Source organism: Cololabis saira, chromosome 12 (assembly GCF_033807715.1).
Source record: "Cololabis saira isolate AMF1-May2022 chromosome 12, fColSai1.1, whole genome shotgun sequence".
NCBI classification, from domain to species: domain Eukaryota; kingdom Metazoa; phylum Chordata; class Actinopteri; order Beloniformes; family Belonidae; genus Cololabis; species Cololabis saira.
In genome coordinates, this window is record NC_084598.1 from 29,860,182 (window position 1) to 29,882,908 (window position 22,727).

Genomic DNA, 22,727 nt, shown 5'->3' on the forward strand with positions numbered 1-22,727 from the left:
CAGGTTTTTCCACAGTGTGCCCTTCATGGCTGCAAACACACTGGAGTAGGACACACAGTTGTGAGTAATGTTCTTAATGGCTGTATTTGTGAGTAGGCATTAAAACTCAATAGGAAGCAACCCTAAGCTTTATTAATGTGTACTCTGGCAGAGGGCTGCAGTGAGATGTGCTATCTTGGGTTAGTGTCCTCTGTATTTGCCTTCATTTTGACCTCTCACCCAAATTAAAGTTCCGCAGTTCTCTGCCTCTCCTCTCTTCCCGCAACCTCTCTCTCCGCTGCCCACTGCCAGGCACTTTTGTTTTCACATGGTCGACTTCTCAGCGAACACGCTCATATTTGTGGCTTTTGGGGTTGGCAGCAGAGTGTGCTGTGCCTGTAAAGTTTTTTTTCTTCACTCCAGCTTACCCCAGTACCCAAATTGAACTGTTAAGTCATTTCCTGTCATCCCCACTCAACCACCTCTCCATCCCAGAGCTGGCGACTTCTCTCTATAAACTCCACCTGGGCAAAACATTATGTCTTGTAATATTTTATTCTTTGCGGTTGTGGCTCAGCTTTGCTTATGAAGAAAACACCCCCGCAAGAACCCAGTCTTGTAGTACTTTCAGAATACAGATAACAAATGAGCAGCTTGTGCAGTCTCCATCAGCTTTAGGTTGCATAGTAATAAAGTCATTGATGACCAAAAAAAGAAAAAAAAAAGTGTAACGATTTTAATTCTACCCAATAAAGCGTCAACATGAGCACATGGTGGAAGAGTCCTCCAAGAAAAGGCTCATCCAGAGCATATCGCTCCATGTGTGAGAGAGGAAGAGAAATGCAGAAAGAACTGAGGAGAGCGAGATGGTTATCAGAAGTGAGGTCAGAAATGAAACATGTCATAGCAAATGAGAGACATGTTGTTTGAATTACTTTGGCCTGCTTCTTCAAGTACATTCTGTCTGTGGAGAAGAAGGTGGACAGAGACCATGCACCGAAGAGAAAACTAAGAGAAAATTTGAGGACAAATATATTCAAAAATAAAAAATAAAGAGACACTTTAACTGCAGTTTACTATCGGAGGGAAAAAAAATATAAAGATATGGATGATATGAAAAGAAAGAGCCAGAGTGCTAGTTAGCAAGAGAGAAAACAGAAGGAAGGAGAGGAGAGCTGGACAGAAAAAAATGTTTTTTCTGGAACAAATAATGTGACTTGGGCTGAGTCATGGGCCTGCCGAGGAATGATGATGATGATGATCATGATGATGATGATGATGATGATGATGAGAAGAAACATTGGACTCATTCCTTTTCCAAGCTAAGTTTGGGGCATCATTTACCAAACTACTGGAGAGGGGCCCCTGCATGTGTGTGTGTGTGTGTGTGTGCGTGCATGCGTGTGTGTGCAATAATAACCACATTCTCAAAGCATCTTCGGCCACCGGGGCCTGTTTTTGTAGCTGGGAACAGGGATGGGCTCGTCTACTCGTTTGGAAGACTATTTCAGAAGATGGAAGGGGGGGGGGGGGGTGCTGGGGGAGAAGGATGACCAGAAAGGGCCGTGCAGAGGGACGGCAAGTCTGCAGGCTCACCGACTGGCTGGCTGGTCCAATTACGACGTGTTTCGCTAGAGATGAGCCAAAGGTCTGGCCCTCCTGAGATGTGAGCAATCTTCCCGGACGGGATTTCACAATTCTAAACGGGCGAGAAACCACTTGAACAGCAATAGTAAGGCTGGATGGGCTAGATGGGGGATCAACAATCAGAATAACACATTCAGTCAAAACTTAGTCTAAGGTTTACAGGCAAAAATGAAAACTTCACACAAGCTCAAATTTTATGGACCGTGCCTGTGTGTGTGTGTGTGTGTGTGTGTGTGTGTGTGTGTGTGTGTGTGTGTGTGTGTGTGTGTGTGTGTGTGTGTGTGTGTGTGTGTGTGTGTGTGTGTGTGTGGCTACTATAAAGTTATAAATACATCTGAATTGAATTCAGATGGCCTACATTGTTTAGCCACAAACACAGATATTAACGGATGCAGTACGAATACACACGTAAAAGAGAATGCAAAACAATCAGGGATAAACCGAGCTGATAATCCTCCTTCAGCAGAGGAATGCATTTATGAGCCACGTGTGTGCTTTTCTGTTTGCGTGCGCATGCATGTGTGCATGCATTTGTGCGTTTCTGTGACTGTGTATTCACACACCCACAGTGTAAGTATCTTATTTTGCGTTTGTATTGTGTAGAGGTCTGCCACAGTGTAAGTCATGCCACCATAAACACAAGGGGGGGACGGGAGTCTTTGAATAGCAGCAGTGTGCGTTGGAAGACATCGGGCGGGGAATCCATCATGTTACCACTGACAGGCCCAGCGATGGGAAATAAATATTTACTCTAAGCTTCCCCAAATCACATCCAGAGATTTCTCTCGTTGTGTTGTGTGCCTCTTCTTCCCCCTGTCCTCAGCGTTGTCTCTCAGCATGTTGGACAGTCTGTCCCCAGTCTTTTTCCTTTCGTTTCTCCTTGATTCACTTTACGTGTTCACCGTGTCATCGTCAGTTCCTACATGTATGCAGCGAATTGTGTCATGTAAGAAAGTCTAATGCAACAGTATAGAAGAGGAGCACAGCTCATGTTTTCACTTAAGCACACAACAACAAAAAAGGATCCAAACACTTACACAAACAAGTCTATCACACAAACATACACACACGCACACACAAATTCAGGGTCAGCCGGAGATATCCATCTGGGATTTGTCATGTCAGACATGGCCTATGTCTCTCTCTTCTGTAATTATGGCAGTATTTATTTTTTCAGACCATCCCAGTGAGTTTGGAGCGTCCCGCGGTGTGGTTTGGACATGGAAATACGCGCCGCTCAAGACATCCAGCTTAACAGAAAAAAGGGCGCACAGCTCATTGACCAGAAATTGGTAACCCATAATTCTGAAATTTAATGTAATATGAGACTGGCTTTTTTTTCTTATTTTCTTTTCTTTTTTTCATCTCTCATGCGCTCATTTGTGCGTGCATGAAAGATGGTTCACAGCTGTGAGTCCGAGTTCAGCAGAAGAGAACGAGGCAGTAACGTTTAACAGCAAAGTGACCCCTTGACGGGTGGACTCTCACCAGTGAGATTTGATATCATACAGGCCTGATTGCATTAGATATGACTTTTAATGCTTTATTTAGTGAAAATCACTGCTTGAGTGATGTGTTTTAAACAGGCGCAGTGTCTGTGAGTAAAATTTTAAGACACTGGGGTTTGAGCAGTCTTTAACACTGCTCAAGGATATCCTTTGTTTGGGCAACTGTAAATGGTTCAACCAAAACTTGTGATTCTAACAATTTTCAAAACTTTCTGAGCCTTGAACCAAAGAAAAAAAAATTGAAAGAATTTTTCATTTGGATGGGATTGCAGTTCACTCTTTGACTAACTGATCCTCAAATCTTGCAGTTTTTGACAGACTTGCTTCTTGCGCCCAATGGCTAATTAGTACAGCTAACATGGACCAAACAAATCTTGGAAGACGAGACAAGAAATGAGAATAAATATTGTTGTAACTTTGGTCTCAGAAATCAGAATTGCTGCATTTCTCATTATGGGCCATAACGTACTCCCTGTGGATTTCGCAGACACTGAACTGTGATGTAATGTCATTGTAAGGGTCTGTTTATGCTCAACTGAAGCCATGCGCATGAACAACTGCAGGCACCACAGACTGGAAGAGAGAAAGTCATATACCGGCATACAAAATGACTGGATCATGTTTCGCGATAGTTTCGCAAATGTCCCTGTGGCACCATGCACACCCAATATGTATATTTATACACACCCACAGAAACAATGTCCCATGCATGTGCTCTGTGAATGAAATCAGCATCCTCCACAAATGTGTCTGCAGAGACCCTTGTACACATTGTCTGCTGGCAACATTCAACAGGTAGCAGCAGAGCCGGATGCCAGGACACAAATAATTGGATATCTGGATATCAGCTTTTAAGGTAGACATCCGGATTCCCATTTTGGCCTCTGGCTACACGCATTAGTACAAACAGACAGCTCTCACACTCACTGGTGGCTGTGAATGTCACCCAAAGTTGTCCTTCAGCTCACTTTGGCTGTGAAAAGGACGACAACATGCCAAAGACCTCAGCGGTGTAGGCCGTACTTTAAATTGAGTGATGACAGGATGAAGGCAGGCTGCCAAGCATAGTTGCAACTTGGCCTGTGAGTGCTATTAACTGGTCATCAGTACAAAGCAATAGACTACATTGTGAGTAGTTGCTTCTGTATAAACAAGTGGCTAGCTGTTAGCTCACTTAGCACACTTAGCCAATATGGATATGCAGTTACTGAGGTTTTAGAGTAAAACCTCAGTTACACTGAGCATGCACTTGACTCTTCAAGATTGAAAATGTAAATCGCATGCTAGTAACAACTAGCATGTTTTCACATCATAGCGCTATGCAGTCCACATCTGACTTAGTTTAGTAGTTTAGTTTGTAAAATGTAGAATAAGCACAGTTATTTTTATTGAAATACTTGCTAAGCTGTTTTCATACATTGAATTTTTCATAAGGGAACAGATAGTTTGCGTGCAAGTCGGTCATATTTGAAGAGAAGATATAACTAAAGGCTGCAACAAGGAAGGTTAAATGAAAAACATTCCTCTAAGCAAAATGGCAACAGACATTTGTAAATCTTGATAATCATATTCATCTTTGAGTTAAACAGTGACAGTGTAAACTTTTCAACATGATTCATGTTGAAGCAGCACTTGTTTTTACAAAGCTACGTGTATTCCCAAGGCAGCTTTTAGATGTCTCTAACTCAGACTCGAGAGACTGTCATTATGATATGATTTAACATGCATAATAAGCACTCAAAAGTACAGCACTCATGTTTACTATTAGTATTGGGATGAGTCGGTCTCACTCTGTTGGTTTAATGGTAAAGGTTACACTATGTGAACCATACCCCATTTGAAATTCTGTAAAATCCTCTGAGCCTTAAAGAGGACTGTCTCTTTACATAGTTCTCTTGTTTGCCTCTGGATTTGCAATTCACAGTAATTAGGGCACTGTGTGTGCTCATATAAGAGTCTCCCAAGCCCAGTGGAATCACCGTCTGTCCTGGGCACAGTGACCGAACTTGGCACTCATTCACTGCTCTCTGTCTACTTTCATTTGCTCTTCTCTTTCCATCTGGTCCCTCATTTCGCTTCCTCTCAAGGCCTTACAAACACTTTATCCTCTTACTGTATTTTTTTTAACACTTTCCCCCTATCTGTTTTTCCTCCTGTCTTGACAAAAACAGTGATGAATCTCCTTGAGAAAAACAGGCTAGAGATGTTCAATTGGTCCATGGTGCTAATCAGTGCCCATCGTGGGAAAAGCACAGAGGGATGGGGGCGTTGTTGGTGGTGGACTTGGAAAACCAGGCCTATTGTCCCCTGGAGATTAAAGTCCCCGAAAAGGCGGCATTGTCCACCAACGGGGATAAATCTTCCTCCTCCCGTCACTCAGAGGCTGAATTCAATTCTCCTCAACCCTTCCTAAAAGAGAGGCTTATCTCCTGCTCAATAGCTTGTTGCGCTACAAGCCAGGCAGGAATGCACCAAGTTGTATCCCTGACACCCGCTCACTGAGTTAAAAAGGAATTAGGGGTGAAAAAGAGAGAGTGAGAGAAAGTGAGAGCCTGAATTGCGACCTCTATTTTGCCAGAGGATGTGCACTGGAAGGCAGATTGAGGCGCAGATAGAAGCTGACAGAGGGAGCGGGGACGGCAGAGTGAGATTGATTGACTGCTGCTGGGGGATTGAGGCCAGGGCAGAAGAATAGAGCTGCTCAGTCGGCTCTCTCCTGGGTTGCGAGCAGCATGGTAAACTACTGCACCATTAGAAGAAAGACAGAAGAACCACAGCGGAAGAAACCACTTGGTCACTCCTTGCATGCTGTTTTGATGCCACCTCACACTCCCTCTTTCTCTTTCAAGCCTTCCTTTTGTCCCCTATTGCTACAGCAGCATCTCTCTAGCTGCAGTCCAGGGGGCATCACCAGTTGCTAAGACTCACTTCTTCACAACACTTGGATACTCTACAACTGATCCAAACAGATTCAATTCAGACCCCCCCGGTCCCATGAAAAGGGACAGACAGAGACAGAAAAAAGATGGTTGGCAAATTAAAAGAACTTGTGCAGACTCAGGCTTATAGTTCCACTCTTTTTGGCCCAGGGAGAAAAACAAGCCCTGCGCCCCCGTTTTTCACTCCTTTCTTCCTTTCTCTTTCACTCCACCCCCATTGGAGATATCCCCAAGAGGAGAAGAAAACAAGACAAATGGATGGCGTGAGAGGGACAAATATCTATATAACATTCCCCTAATGCCCCTTTTCCTCTCTACTCCTCTCTTCAAACAATGTGAAAATATTTTTTTCTTCCTATTTTTGGTGTTAGTTTACTTTCTATGTCCTTCTCAAATTACCCTTCAAAACAAAACAAACAAAAAAAACTTTGTCACCTTTTTACCAGCCATTTTCCTATTTGTTTATAGCCACTCCATCCTTGGTTTCACAATAAACCCCTTCTACCCTTCACCCTCCTCATTTATCGTGACTTGGCTCCACTTAATGACGAGGCTTACACCTGCTTACGGGATTAAATTAATTAGCACGAAATAGGAATTGGGGTGGGTTGGTGGGGGTTGGATTTTGAGGGCGAAGAAGACGGGGAGGCGGGGGTGTGCAGAGGGAGGACAACAACAGGGGGTCAGGAGAAAAGTACAGCAGGAACAGGGTACAATAAAGGACTGCTTAGTGGCTGGTGCTGGGCCTCATGCTCTGCCGGATGTTGGGGTAGTGATGGGGCAGGGAGGGGGTGATGGGCTGCTTTCAGCAGAGGAAACAAGACTGGCTAAAGAGAAGCCAAAGTAAAGGCCGACGATTAGTTAGTTTCAGGCACAAATGGTCTCTAGAGTAATGTTTGGATGTGTAGGGGCAGAGGTAACAGCCACCATTGTGGAAAAACGTCTGCGTATCAGCTACTTTGCTACTTATTCCCACTTCAAACAACTCAGTCAAGGAGTAAAAGGCACGATTCCCGATATAGGAACTGTGGCCATTACTGTATTTACAATGAGTTTTATTGTGAAAATGTACATGATCCATCTTGGGCTGAGCTGTCCTCTGTCATCTGTGTCATTTCTCATGACCTCGGTCTTCACTGCGTCACTAGATCTCTGTCCCACTCTGGTTGTTAGATGTTTAGTTAGAGACTGGGACCCATTATGATAAGCACTTGCTTATGGCCCTCTGCTATGTAGCTTCATCACACCAGCACCATTGACTCGTTTCCCTCCAGACGTTGAGGTAACACTGCACCTGCAACGTCTGAGTAGACAGAAAAACAAGATGAAATTTGGGGGTGTGTGCAGAAAAGCTAAGGTGTTTTGCTGTGGACTAATGTTGTCACATGACTGACAACTGCTTGTTGCGTTTGAATTGTAGAGGGGGATTACCCATGTCACTGTCATCACTTACTTTAAGGCTTTGAACTTTAGCTGAATATCAAAGTCAAACAGAAATACACTTGAGTTGTCTTTATATGTAAGCAGCAGCCAAGTTCATATAAGCCGATGATTAATCTCGTGCCACTATTTCCTATCGATAGCAATATCAGTGTTCATGAACAGGACACTTAAGCTCTACCTGTTCAATCTATGTCTTTCAGTATGAATCAAAGTATCCAATGAATGCCTGCGTTGTAAACACACAGACACGAGCCGCCTAGTGACAGACGTGGGGTGATCCAGCGCTTTGTGTAGCCGTCGTCACTTAAATCTCTTCCTTATGACAGTGATTATGCAGGACACACATAATGCTCATAAATCCCTGTTCTGCCATTTAACACATGCTAAATACAATAAGACTAAGAGACATGCATAACCCCCCCACTCTTGACCCCCGCGCTGCTAGGCTTAGCACATTCCGTACCTGTATTAGCAAACAGCTAAGCTACTGGCTTTCCCTTATTAAAGTGCAGTCGAGTACACACTCTTTGTGTTCTTGCAGAGCAGGTGGTTTGTAGCTCAGTTTGACCAACTGTGGGGGGCAACAGAAGTAACAGAGGAAACAAATTGTTCTCGGGTAAATTTGTGTGCAAAATTGCAAATCTACTTTGGAAAGTTAATGCACGAATTGTTCTTTAATCCAATATGCAAAAAAAAGTCAGATATTGTCATCTGATTATGAGGGTTGCTTTTACACTGCAAAAACTAATTTCTAGAAAAGTTAAACAGCCTTGGTTAAAGAAAGTTAGAAGACTAATTCAGTTCAGTAATTTGATGGTTTTAAAAAGTATATTAAAAAAAATGTCTTACCCCATTGGCACATTTTTTTTGCTTAAAACACTATAAGACAGTTTTGACTAGATTTGACTACACGGGCTGTTTTTGCAGTGCATGGAGCTGGGTACATGGGCTTGTGATGTCCTGGAGTCAGGTGTTCTTGCACACAAGAGTACTTGTTAGACTGTGTGTGTGTAGGTGAGTGTGTATGTGTGTGAGAGAGTTTACAGCTGTAGCAGTGTGTGGCCTTGCCAAATCGGGCACATGCTGATAAGACACTGACAAGATACTGGCACATGGTGTTGGTGGATTGTCCCAACAGCTTATTCCATCAACAGGTGGTGACCACAGACAGTAAAAAGCTGCAGACAAGGGAGATGAAAAGTATTCTGGGAAAGACTGCATATTGTTTGTGCACATCGACAGATCATGTCCAGTAAAAATAGATATTTTTAAGAATCCAGAACTTCATTTTCATTGACTAAAATACCCAGTATGATTTTTTTTTTAGGCAAGTGAGGCTTGCTACGTATAGCGTCTGCAAAGGGACACAACTCAATAAATGCACTCCAGTAATAACGAATGCAATCTTCCACCCAGTATGGTTTTATGATTTTAATGACCAGGTGATCAGTCCCACAGTGCTGTGCAGTGTCACCATAGAGATAAGCAACAAGAAACATTTCAAATCGTCAGCCGTACTTAAGTAAAGAGTTTAATGTGTTCTTAAAATGTTTAAACTTGGATCAACAGAGTTCTTGTGAAGTGTTTTACAATAGATTGCATTGTGGGGCAACTTTGGCTTATCCTTGCCTCATGAACTGTCTTAAACCTGCTTCTCTGTCCGCCCTCTTTTTCCTTTGGTCTTTCTCCTCCTGCATTAGTAGTATCTGAGTGTACAGACTACAGATGGTTCATTGCCTCCCTATTGTTGCATCCCCTGCTGAAAGCAATCAGTAGAGACTGCTGGTGATACCTTCTACTTATGCACTTTTTCCTTCTCTGTCTTCTCCCATTGCCTCCCTCCTTCCTTCCCTTTCATATCCATTGCTCTCTTGCCTCTGATTATATCCTTCTTAGCTCCACTGTTGAGCAAAAGGTGACCAAATAAGCTGCTGTTCACCCTTGCATGACAAATTACATGCTTAAAGTTAACTTTCATTCAGGAAACGTTTGTGAAAGAGAAAATAGGAGAGCAGGAAGGGTTTGGAAAGAGTAGGAAGAGATGAATGCAACATATACAGAGAATATTTAATTACATAAGGAAAATAACGACAAAATTGATCGCTTTTTAAAATTTATTTTGGCGGATATTCAAGTTCATAAATTAAAATAAACAAAAGTGAAATCGAGTACAGATTACAGGTATTTTTGATGTTTTGCTTGCATTAAAGCATCTTCCTCAAGAACAGTAACATCAGTTTGATGAGTGTGTGTGTGGAAAAACACATCATACAGCAGGTGATATAACCAAAAGGTTGGATCGCTACAATTCCCATTTAAATATCAGTTTCATTTTTAATACAACACTATTGTTTTCCACTAATTATAGATTTATTACTTTGTTGGGATATTACGGACAGCTGAAAAAAGATAAGGTACAAAGAATGCCAGCTGACAGTTCTATTCATACTGCAACCTTTCCTTAGTTGTGTTAATACTATGGACTCTGACACCTGTGTTTGTAGTGATGGAAATGATTAACTGCAAAAGAACCCTGATATTTGTATATTCACTTTTCTTTGTGTGTTTTAGGCTGTATACCTTCTAATTGCACGGGTGGGATGAGATGGTGAATCCTTTAATTCATGCGTTTTTTTTTTTCAGTTAATTGTCGGAATATTGACCTGTACTTAGAAGCCGATGTAAAATATAACAAATTGAGCCATTTCTGTTTTATCAAAGCAGTGTTATAATCAAAATATCAACTTTTATAAATTTTCCCCAAATTTTTGAATAAGAACATTTAAAAAAGAAATCGCTGAACATTATATTAGAAGGAGAAAATGCACCTCTGTGATGGCAGACACATATATATTGTTTGTACTGAAGAGAGCAAGATATTAAAATAATTATTTTGCCAATACCAGTAAATTAAATAAAGTTGGACTGTTGGCGCTCCGGAGGAAATTAGAGCAACTAATACTAAAGAGAAGTGGAAATCAACACAGGAATCGGAGGCTCATGTTTAAGAGGAAATGGAATAAAACTAGGGTGAGGTACATTTTAAGCTTTCTTGAAGAACAAGTTTGGAATTAAATACTTAATCAGAGTGAGTGGTTATTCTTTTGAACATGATAGCAAAAACCCCTTCAGCCTGCTGACTTCATTTGAGCTCTGTCCGCGTACAGACAGGATCCGTGTATTCTGACAGAGCAGAGCGCGGCACGGATTATAAGATTTAGGGAGATCAGAAAGGTCAGAAGAAAATCTGACATTGATATAAAAAGGCTGAATATTTTGTTTTAATGATTTGTGTAAGATTCTAAATTATTAGAAAAGATTTCAATGTAGTGTGCCAAATTATATATACATGCATACATATATATATATATATATATATATATATATATATATATATATATATATATATATATATATATATATATATATATATATATATATGTGTATATACTGTATATGATCCAAAGAGAGGTTGGGTTAAATGTAATCCAAGAGCACTGGCCAGCTGAAATCGTGCTCTAAGTTAATCAAAATGTTCTTTTTGTCAACTTGAATCAATGAAAAAAATTAATTTCTTTTTATTTATAACAATTCTAACAAGTTGGCCATTGTACCTTTTTCTAAACATGTACGGCATGTTTGTCTTATTTAAAGAAACCTTTGGGAAGATATGAGGGTGGAACTGCAAAAATGAACCAATGGTTTATTTGAAGCTAATCAGTTACGTATCACAGTGTCTTTACATGTTGCTTCTGTCCTACATGATCCAAAGATGGAATTAAACCAACAAAAGTAAAGGTTGCTGCCTCTAGAATTGGCATTTGCCCCAGTCATGGGATAAACTGCACACTCAAATTTAAAATCAATGCAGGGGGCAAAAAAGACAAAAACAACCAAGGACCCAATGGCATCAAAGCAATTAGTGGCTTCCCAGGTAACGCCCCCTAATTCTTCCCCATCCTCATCCTCTCTCCTTTTATCACCCTAATTGAAGACAAGCTCTTTGAGACGGACACACAATAGAGCCAACGGTAGAGTGGCATTTGAGACTCAACGGGTGGACTGAAGAAAGGGAGATGCTGGGGTATTTTATAAGCACCCCCCATCCACCTCTTCATCCAAATCCCCTTCTGTCCTCTTCTTCTATGCCACAGCGTCTCATTGAGGACCCTACTTGACATAGCTCGACCTCTGAACCCAGAGTTTATGAACTGAAGCAGCAGCTATTTATTCTGTGTGGGACTAATGTGTGGCCTTGTCATTGTGCAGAGATTTGAAGCAATTTTGGTGTTGAGTTTGAGTCACCATGTGTGCTCGGATAAGCTGGTGCTCAGCTGTGTTAATACAATTTCTGTACTTCAGACAGCTGGGACTCACTGAATTGACATTTGTCAATAAATAAGAAATGCTTTTCTTTTTCTTTTAAAGGATTAAAAGTTACAGTTTTGGGTTTTAATGTTAAGTCTGTACATTCTTTTGAAACATTTCAAGAGCAGGCGCCTGTGAAATACTGTAAAATCAGACAGTTGACCAAGGGTTGGGCACAACTCAGGTTTCCTGGAATCACAGAGTAGGCTGTTTTGGCTGGGATACATCACCATGGAAACCTATTGCTACAAGGCTAATCAGCTCTGGAGAAGGTTAGCCACAAAGAACCATGTCAAAACCTCAAAAATTTCTGTCGTCCCGAATTGGACTTTGGACATTGTTTGCGGTACGCGCTCCGTATCTTACCTTTCCATTTTGAAACAGATGTACGCATAGGTATCTGCCTTTTTTGAAAAGCAGAGAGTATTTCTCCATTCAGAGATCCTAGCCGCCACCCACTGAGCAAACAGTGGTAATCTTTATAAAAAGATCCGTCCTCATCATTCATAGTTCAAAGGTGAGATTGTCAAGTGCTTTTTCTCTAACTATTTATCAAATCTTCCTGTTTGGAGCCGACAAAGTTAACCCTCGTCCTGTGAGAATTGCTGCTATGATTCAACTTTTAACAAACCATTTTTACTAACCATCGCGCTATCTAAAGTTTAACGGTGTTTAACGATGTTTGCAGTGACGGCCATTTAACGAATTAATCCAAGTTTGTTCGGAAATCTAAGAAAGCTCGATTATTGGCTCAAAACCGTACAACGACACTGCTAAATAGAAAGAAAAGTTTGGCTTTTATCGATTAGAGCAGTACCTTGCAAAGTCAAAGTCACAGATTAACAAGCCAAGGCCTGTCTCCGTAGTACTTGCTCATGCTTATTTGTAGGTGTGTGTGTGTGTGTGTGTGTGTGTGTGTGTGTGTGTGTGTGTGTGTGTGTGTGTGTGTGTGTGTGTGTGTGTGTGTGTGTGTGTGTGTGTCTAAAGAGAGCAGGTTAAGTTTTAAGTGATTGCGTCGTAGCGCTCTCTTTGGAGGACGTGCAACTCCAAGCAAACACAGGGCTCTGCTTAAACAAACAGGGGAGGACAGGTGAGCAAGACTAATGATGGGATTCACACAGCTTTCATACACATGTATAGACAATAGCGTACACAGATGCACATTTACACTCGCAACCTCAATGGAGCAAAGATGAGAGGAATTTGTCTCTGGAGGAGTGGTTGAGATAAATTGGTGATCTTTACAAGAGGATGAAAAGAAGGCTTTGTTTTCTTTGCTGCTTCCTGCCTTTCCTTTACTACTTCAGATTCAATACAGAGGAAGGCTGTGTTAAAAAAACTAGATATAGTATTTTTAAATCTTAAATGTGATTTCGGGACTGTGTTTTGATGCTACGAGCTCAGTCTAGTTTGTATTGGTTTGCGAGTGTGCTCCCATATGTATGCATGTGCATGAGTCCATGCCTTCCTGAACGCCCTGACGGTATTGTGTAGCAGAGTCCTTGACAGAAGTGAATTAATCAGACCCCTCTGGCCCATTTGTCTCTATTTGGGGGGCTAATTGGAAAAGAAGCAGGTGTTAATAGAGAGAGAAGAGAGAGCCAGAATAAGAGTGTGTGAACGAGTGTGTTTCTGGTGTGTGTGTGCACGCATGCATGCATGTAATAGAAGTCTCAGAGCTAAGTTAAGCAGTCTTAATTAGCCATGTTCAGGCTCCAGCCAACCCTATGTATTTTTTTTTCTCCTTATTTGAGGTGAAGGCAGTGCAAATGCTAAAAATGGATGGATGTAGGAGAAGAAGTGATGGCCGCATTTTGGCCTTTTGCGTGTTGTCCAGCTGCTGGCTTGGGAAAAAAAAAAAAAAAAGTTAGACATTCAATATCCAAACTAAAACATGAGCATGTCCACATAGATGTAAGCAACCGCACAAATGTTGAATTTGGGATGCTGTTTAGAGTGGGTGCAGCGTGTACGTGTCGAGGATGAGAAACACCGCTCCTCTCATTCTTACCTCCAATGCTGTTGTCTGGGGTTGTTTGTTTGAGATGTTCAATTGCAAGTGCGTGGCAGGTCTGTGTCCTGTCCTGCGGCTAGCCGGCGATAAAGTTTGAACCTGTTTGGAAGCTCAATCAAAGGCCCCAACCAGCTTGTTAGCTCCCTGCATATTTAGCTGTCTTAGTGATGTCAGCAAGTTTTAATGGACGGCAGCTTTTCTCAATTACGCAGGAGGGAGGCAAGCAAACTGTATCCAGCACTATGTGTGTGTGAGAGCATGTGTGTGTTTGATGTGGTGTTTACTCAGTTGAAAGCTGTCTCCTGTGTGGTCTCTCCACAGAGTTATCCCCCATTCAGATCACACACACACACACTCACCTGAGGCACTGTATGCGCATTGGTTATACACAAAAGTGCATCCATGCTTTTATAGAGATGTGTAGGTGTCAGTGCAACATTTGACATGTTTTAATATATATTTATTCTTTGGGGCGAGTCCTCCAACACCAGTGTCCTGTACCAAAGACATATAGAGCCACACCAGAGCGTACACGCATATATGGAGGTTCGAGGCATAAATATACAACAAATCCTCCATAATATTTAGATAATTACGCTCACAAATGCAGCTCTAGAGATGTGTACACCCATGTCATACACACAAAAAACACATTGTTCTGACTTCTTTGTGTCTGGCTTTATATCTGTTTTTGTTTCACTCAAAAACGCAGGCGACCTTAGCATTTCTACCAGTTCTCAGTGACCAAATGGCGTGATGAACAGCTGGAATCTCTGTCGTTTTTGGGTCTGAAATGAAAAAAAAGTGATCATTTGGACTTTAAGTCTTTAAAACAACTTTTATTCCAATAGAAGTGTCCTGTGCAAACTAATAGGACTAGTGTGTCGTGTCAAACCAAGGAAAATGTTAGAAAAGTTTGGATTACCAGCTGGGAAGCCGTTTGAAACCATATCCCCATTCGAATCATCAACCTTCCTTTTTTATGCCTCTTTAAGGAGACAGCAAAGCCAGAATTAAAGCTTATATATCTTATATTTTTTATTAACTCAGTCACTTCATCCTATTGTTGTTTCTCCGCTCTCTCCCTTGAATCTTCCACTTTGTCTCCTCCCTCCACCTTTCATCAACACAGTCAATTAAACAGCGGCAGTGCTCCTTTGACAGCAGTGGAGAAAACTGTGACGGAGCCGTGTGATGTATATTTATATACACTATTACATATGTATTTATTTAAAACAAAAGTTTTGTCTAAAAGGTTCAAAGCATGAGATATTATGTACATCTGTGTGTGTGAAGGGTGTGCTAATGTGGCAAAATATGCATCTGTGTGAACATTTTGCCCTCCTGAACCTGGTATGCCCCCCTGACACACTCACACACACACACACTGACACACACACACACTCACACACACACACATACACACACACACACACACGCTCTAGTCAGAGGTGGGATGGCTGCAGGCGGGGAGGCAGGTCGGCAGCGATTAGAGGGGCTGTGTGTGTAATGGTTGCCATGTGCGGGCACATCTCATCCACCATTACACACACATGCCGCGTCCACCTCCCGAATCCCTCCAAGATACCGTACACTTTTAAAAACATTAGCCACTAATGCTTTAATGCCCTCATGACGATGAGGGGTTTGACTGGAGCTAAAATGGCAGACGCAGAGGAATGCTGGCTCGTGTTTGTTTAATGTATGAGGACCGGTTCTGGCTTACTTTTGACTCAAACATGATGGAGCTGCTGCCAGTCTGCGTATTCCTTAAATACAACATCGACGTTCACTTCTTTTTATTGCCTGGTGTTTGCTGGTTCATTTTCAATAAATGCACATTGTCCACAATGATACTTCTTTTTTTTTCTTTTCTTTCTTTGTGGCTGAGATCATTAATCTCAGGTCTCCATGCAAAATGCCGACCAGTGTGGACATTTACATGAGAATAGTGTGGGCATGCTGTTGAGCCAGTAATGACTAACGAATACTGGGATAGGCAAGCACCGTTTCAGGAATATGCCAGGTGTTTGTTCCTGCATAAAAAACTGCATCTGACCTCGACGGCGGTTGCGATCACGTCGTTTCCGGTACATCTAAATGTCCAGCTCTTAGAAGAATAAAAAAAAAAAGCGACGCTCCTCCTCCTCCTCCTCCTCCTCTGCGTCGTCCCGTGTTCTTTCATTTCCTGCCCCGTACCTGTTGTTCCAGCGATTGCAAAAAAAAAGGTGGGCGAGAACCCTCCTCCTGCATCTCTTCCGCCTTCTCCTCCCACTTCCACCGTGTGTGCATACAGGCCCTTCGGTCATTGGACGCTGAACAGCTTCCTTGTCTGTGAGTCTGATGAACGTAAACATGGCCAGAGAGGGCGCAAAAACAGAAGTGTTATTGCAAAGGATTCATTGTGTCAACATCTTAGCTGTTGAGCTCCATAAAGAAGAATGGGGCACAGTCTAGACTATTTACTGACAAAAGAAGAGGCATAGAACGGAGTTATTTAACATACAGTTCACCTTTTCATGCACCTGGTCAACTAATCTGTAAAAGCAACACTTTTGTCACGGAAGGGTGCTTCTCCTCTCGGTTATAAATTACAGGACAAGCATGAAAAAACATATTGTTCCCCCAAAATTATGCTGTTCTAACGATTTCAAGGTCACTCTTTGCTTTATGTCGCGGTCTTGATGTGGTTCATTTGCTAAACATTGTTGGCCTTTGTTGAGAAAATGAAGCATTCCTCGCCGTATGAATGCTTTTCCTCAGCTTGTTACTGGAAGGCAGGGTAGTTGCATAGACATCTGTGTGTAGTGAGACCTCACCTGGCGATGCCCGCAGACACACACACACACACACGCACACGCACACGCACACACACACACACACACACACTCACACACTCACACACACACACACACACACACACACACACATATGTAAACCAGAACGGGTAAGGTGTGGCCAAGAGCCATGGGAGGAAAGGCAACATTAGCCCCACACTTTTCAGCCTTGTGAAACTGTGAGAAGTAATTGTTTCTTGAATCTTGATTAGTAATTTAGGGGAAAAGGGTGATAATGAGGCTGCTGGTTAACTTGGCACTTGAGTGCAATTAGCAAAATCAGATTGAGGTTAATATAGACATTCGATGGTGCTCTGTCACTTTGTCAATGAATAGACTGAATTTCTTTACACCTCCTGCGAATTCACTGGTGTGTTTACATTTGAACCAATGATCCATTTAAAATACCGTAACAAGTTAAGAAATCTCCTACTGCTAACTCACATGCTAATGAGCTAGAGCTATTTACTGATTTCTCCTCTGCCTTTAGAGAAACAGAGGAGAAAAGAGAAAATGGAAACACTTGTTGTTTTTGAGGGGAACAAAAAGGGAAGAGTAAATGAATCAAAGCAGAGTTCTGGTGAATTGTTACCTGTTGTGTGACGTTGTTATATGAAAAACAAGTGAAAAGTACTAAAAAAAACTGGTGTGCGCTTGCATTTCATATTTGAGGGTGATGGGCTGCTTTTCTGAATGGAATTGTTCAACTTTTTATACGTTCAGTGAATGAACTTCTCACCTCTCTGCAGCTCACTCCAATCTATCACTCTTCCTCTTTAAATATTGACCGAGTGGGGATCAACTTGATATATATAGAAGGAGGTCTCTCTTTTCCTCCCTCTTTGTTTGACTCTGTTTCTCTCTCTCTCTACTTCTCGCTCTCTCCTTCACAGCTGACGTGTCCCGCGGGTATAGCAGATTAATAATGCCTTTTCTTTCACCATTCAGTGGAAAGCAGAATTGCACGGAGACCCTTAATGAACTAGGTGGCCAGTGTTGGCCTCAACACCAATTAACATAGCTTTTAATTATGGTTATAATCAGAGGAGCAGATGACGAGAGGCCCTGCATCCCCGAATACAAATGCCCTGCCGAGGCATGCAGATGTGCACGGGCGCAGACGCACGCGCCCCGAAAATACAAATAGGTCTCCCTTATGAGAGGGGATATGTTTTTATTTTAAGAAAGACTCATTCCTTACTCAGCTTTCCATCTCATTTTTCTCTTACGCGCTTTATTTTATTGTTGACCCCAGACCCGTCTGACCCAACAGAGAGAGAGAGAGAGAGAGAGAGAGAGTCTAAAACAAATGTGGCTCCAAAATAGCCCAAAACACTTTTATTTAGAATCTTGAAGGCAGCCAGTTAAGGGTGCATGTAGCCCCCATCCAAAAACATGAAGCAACAGGAAGAGAATGTCTACTGTAGTAGTCTGCCAACTTCCCAAGCTGTGGGGAAAAATTGGTATTTTTATTATAAAGAGTGGACTCTGACTGTTTAACTTAGAGCTTATAGAAAAGTTCATTTCTGTCACAGGGGAAAAACCAAGGAGACAAGTGACCAGCCAAAGTAATAAAGAGGTCATTTATTAGCGTGTTTCCCTAAATGCGAAGCCTTACATTTGTCTAAGAGCCTAGTTTTACTGATTTAAACTTTAGTGTTTCCGCAGCTGTGTAAAAAAAAACAAAAACCCCAGAAAAGCTGCCAGTTATAGTGTTTGATTCTAGTAAGAGGGATGGATGTTCAGCTCTCAAAAGGTTAAGTGCTGTTCTGGGGGTGACATTGACTATGAAGAGGGCCTGGAAATGACTCTAGCAACGATCTAGCTTCTAAGGAGTTTTACGAGGGAATATGTTGTGCAGCAGCCGTAAGTGAGAAGACATCTCAACTTTCTGCCACGCGAATTTGCTCCGTGACAATAATGCATGGATTGTAACAGTTGATCCCACTTCAGTGTTGCATGGCATAAGGAGTCAAAATTCAAAATCAGCATCCAGGTAAACTACTTTATGAGAACTGAAAGACATATATCATCCCATTTAAATTTCATCCCATCCTTTTTGATATCATATATAGATTTTTTATTTGTGGATCTGCAGCCACACTAACTAACATCAGGGAAGTCAGTTAATCCATAACTACTACACAAGTCTGAAATACAGTTGCCTTGGCAACCTGGTTATATGCATGCTTTGCATGAGGTAGGTTTTAAAAAAAAAAAAGCTCACTTCTGCCTTTGCAGCTATAGTTGCATGTATGAGTCGCTTCAATGTTCAGAAAGTGAAGTGCATAGAGCTGTCACATGCTGACATCATTACTGTCACTGATGGTTTCTTCTGATTCATTCATTTTCTGTCCTCATCACTTCATGTCCAACTCTTTCTTTTTGCATATTCACTGAGAATTGTTAGCAACGCACACCTACTGTTTCTAATCAGCCGCCTTTGTCGTGCCCGGTACCTGAATATGGCTCATACTGGCAACATTCACGCACATACACACACGGACACATCCAAGAAAAAAAGAAATACACTTCTGAAACACTTGCCGAAAAATACCTTTTTCTCTATTCGTGCCTTTTCCATCTCCCTCTGCTTCAACGCTGACGCAGACGTAGTTAGATACACGCGTGTAATCTTGTGCACATATAGACAGGCAGATAGCGCCGCAGACAGACTGATCATTAAGAATGCCAAAAACAGGAAGACAGATAATAAACCAGACAGACAGAGAGAAGCTGTGCCCATAAAGTGACCCTCTTTAAAACCCCGTTGAAGTCCCAGCCGTCAGCACACTTGGACTTGGTACGACAAACAGCACGTCCGTCCCTCAAGACTCAAAAGCAGCCCTTCTTCTCTGTCTCCTTTCTTCCCTCGCTGTGTTCTGAATGTCTTTGTCACTTTCCAACTTGTTTGTACTTCCTGTAACCCTGGCAGCCTTCTTTCTTTCGCAGGGAGAATTTATTTGTTGTTGCGTTGCGGCTCCAACTGCATTGTCTTCCTTTCGTATCTGTGGTCCCTTTTAATGCTGTTGGCAAGAAGAGAGACTGAAGTGGGTCTAAGTCAACCGTCCTCCCCTCATTTACCTATGTTATGATGTATCCATGTGTGACTATTTCATTATATCATGTAGAATGTTTGTGGAAGGTCAACGGATAAGAAGCCTTTTCTTAGTGAAATAGCCCTTATCATCATCAGAGTTATGTTTCTGTGCAATCTTTTGGGTTGCTATACAGGTTTAGGTTGATTTCAAAGGGGTCCTTGCTTTTTTTTTCTTTATCACCTGCTGTGTTTCATTAAATCAGCTTGTACGTCTGGGGCCTGACACTGACAAAATACGCACACACAACCACACATCTAACCTAATTAAAACGGCCTGGTTAAGCACCCTGCGTTGGGGCATAGCGAGGGGTAGGTGTTAAGCATGTGGGGGGAGGTGGGGTGCTGCAGGCTGGGGGCGCACAAATCTCGACTTAAACGCAAAGAGATTAGACAACTTTTGCAAGACATTAGCTGTTCAAAAATGAGAAAAATGTCTCTAAGCTTCTTGTACAAGCGCAGGATGTGGACAAGGCCTGCTTTTGTTTCCCATCAGCAGAGGCATGGAGCACTGCCTGATTAGTGTGTGTGTGTGTGTGTGTGTGTGTGTGTGTGTGTGTGTGTGTGTGTGTGTGTGTGTGTAGGGTGGCAGGGAGTCATCAAGCTTGTGATGTTCAGGTTACGAGGACTAGACTGATCCTTTGAGCGTGGTGGCTGCATTTTGCGGCCCTCCCAACACCGTCATGGGTTCACGAGGCTGTATAACGGTAACAGAAATGAGGCTTATGAGTGAATGACAGAATGTTATAGTCTATAATGTTTATGTTGTGAAGTATTACGTGTCTAAACAGGCCATTATGGGTGATTTGCAATCATGGGAAAAATAATCTTTCAGCTTTCTAACTAATTTTTAGAATAAAATGTCCTATTACTCTTGCATAAATTTGAATAACAGTACAGTTCAATTGGAGGCTATCACTATTGGGGGTAAAAAGGTTTTTAAGCAGACTTTTAGAATTGAAACATTGTTGGACAGTCCCGCCTGGATATGAGTGCGTGTTCCATGTCTTTCTGCCTCTTTATAGAGTCTCGCTGAGCTTATTTTAGGCATCCAGCGAGTGTATTCTGTCTCCAGCTGTATTCTATTGTTTTTGCTCAGCTACACAGACAAAAAGAGATAGGCAGGGAAGAGGGGTATTTAATGAAGCCCTCTCTGCGTGATAAGGAGAGCCACTAGAATCCCTGGTGTGTGACACGGCCCGGCCCCTGTCATCACAGAGCTCCTGTCGGGCTTGAGAAATATCCACCTCCGCCCCTCCTTACCCCGAGCTACTTTCTCTCATCACCAGCTCAGAGAGAGGTGGGGAGGCATTCAGACAGACAGAGTCCAGACAGAGGCCATGTGAGTGTGTGTCATATGGAACAGATTTAGTGCTAATGACCTCCACCACCTCTCACACTCCTACTTTGTACCCACCCTCTGCCACCCATTCCTCCAAGCTCCACCCTGCACGGCTTCATTCTGGCCAGTATCATCCCTTCCCAATCCCTGTTGTTCAGTTCCAGATCCAGTGTCCCATGGGTTTACCCTTCCAAAGACAGATTTAGCCCTCAAAAACTGCCCCCCCACACCACCAGGACTCCTCATCTGCCTGTTGGAGCTGTAGTAGGGCTGCACGATTCTGGACAAAATGAGAATCACGATTTTTTTGCTTAGAATTGAGATCACGATTCTCTCACGATTTTTTTCAAATATAAAATTTATTGCACTTATTACTTTAACTTTGCAACAGCTGAACAAAAATATAATAACAATAAACATCTCTTGTCTTCTTTACACAAATCTTTGAATAATTTAAACAATAATAACAATTTTGAACAATATTTGTTCCTCCCTGAGTTGAACACCCTTTCAGAAAGGGGACTTGTAACAGATCCTGTAGTTCTGAGGCAACAAATTATTCCTCTGGCTGGGATGAACCCCCCATTGCCTTTTGCTGCTATTAAGAAGCTGCCGATACAAAAGGTAAACGTTACAAAAAATATGATGGTGCCTGATAAAAGACTGGCATCAACTTTGTAACAGCTGACGTTGAACATAAAAACAATAAACATCCAAAAAAAAAAAAAAAAAAAAAAATTTAAATCATCGTCATTTGGAAATGAGATTACGTTCAAGCATGAATCGAGATCGCGATTTTTTAACGATTAATCGTGCAGCCCTAAGCTGTAGACTCAAATCAAAAGTAAATCACAAAAAATAAGACCTGTAATTTGATATGAAGTCCAACCAGATCTCAAGTTGGGATCTGGAACATTGACAAAAATCAAGTCTTTGCCAAAGATGAGACCAGGTATGACTTTTGTGGTTGCACACTTTGATCATTCGAAGTATGCAGATCTGTTTAAAGCATTCATAAAACAAAATGGTCAAATCAAACTCTCAACTAGGAGAATGTGCTGCACCTCCTTTGTTTGTAGTCATTGTAATCAACAGCTCTCATTTGTTTGTTTTCTTGCTTTTGGAGTCTAGCTTAAAGGCCTTGAGGATGTGAAGTGGGTGTCTTTCACTTCTGTAGTGATTTGAACTTGATTTCGATACATCTTGAATGACTTCAAACCTCTCATATGGTCTTTATAAATGACGTAAATCCTTCTCCAGCTTTCCTAGAGGCAGTCTTGAGTAATGACTTGAGGTTTTATTTGAACCTGAAAGCAGCCCCTTGTCCTCTTACCGCCAGAGGAAACAAAGATCACCGTCTGCTCAGGGTGCTGAGGTGCTGTTGTAGGGAGCAAATTTGTGTAAGGTTTGGATATGGGTGGGATGAGTGAAGAAAGATTACAGGAAAGTGGAAATATTCTGAGACGACAGCGCTGAAAAGGTGACAGAAATTATGCAAAAGTGTCGACAGAAGGCGGATCGCGTGTTTCACTGTAGCTCCTGGCAGCGGTCAC

At 42.0% G+C, this 22,727-nt stretch overlaps 1 protein-coding gene across 9 annotated transcripts in view; it reads left to right on the forward strand.

The window, feature by feature from the left end:
- Positions 1-22,727, forward strand: part of prdm16 (PR domain containing 16) — a 173,104-nt gene that overhangs the window by 23,447 nt on the left and 126,930 nt on the right. The gene's annotated exons all lie outside the window — the stretch shown is intronic.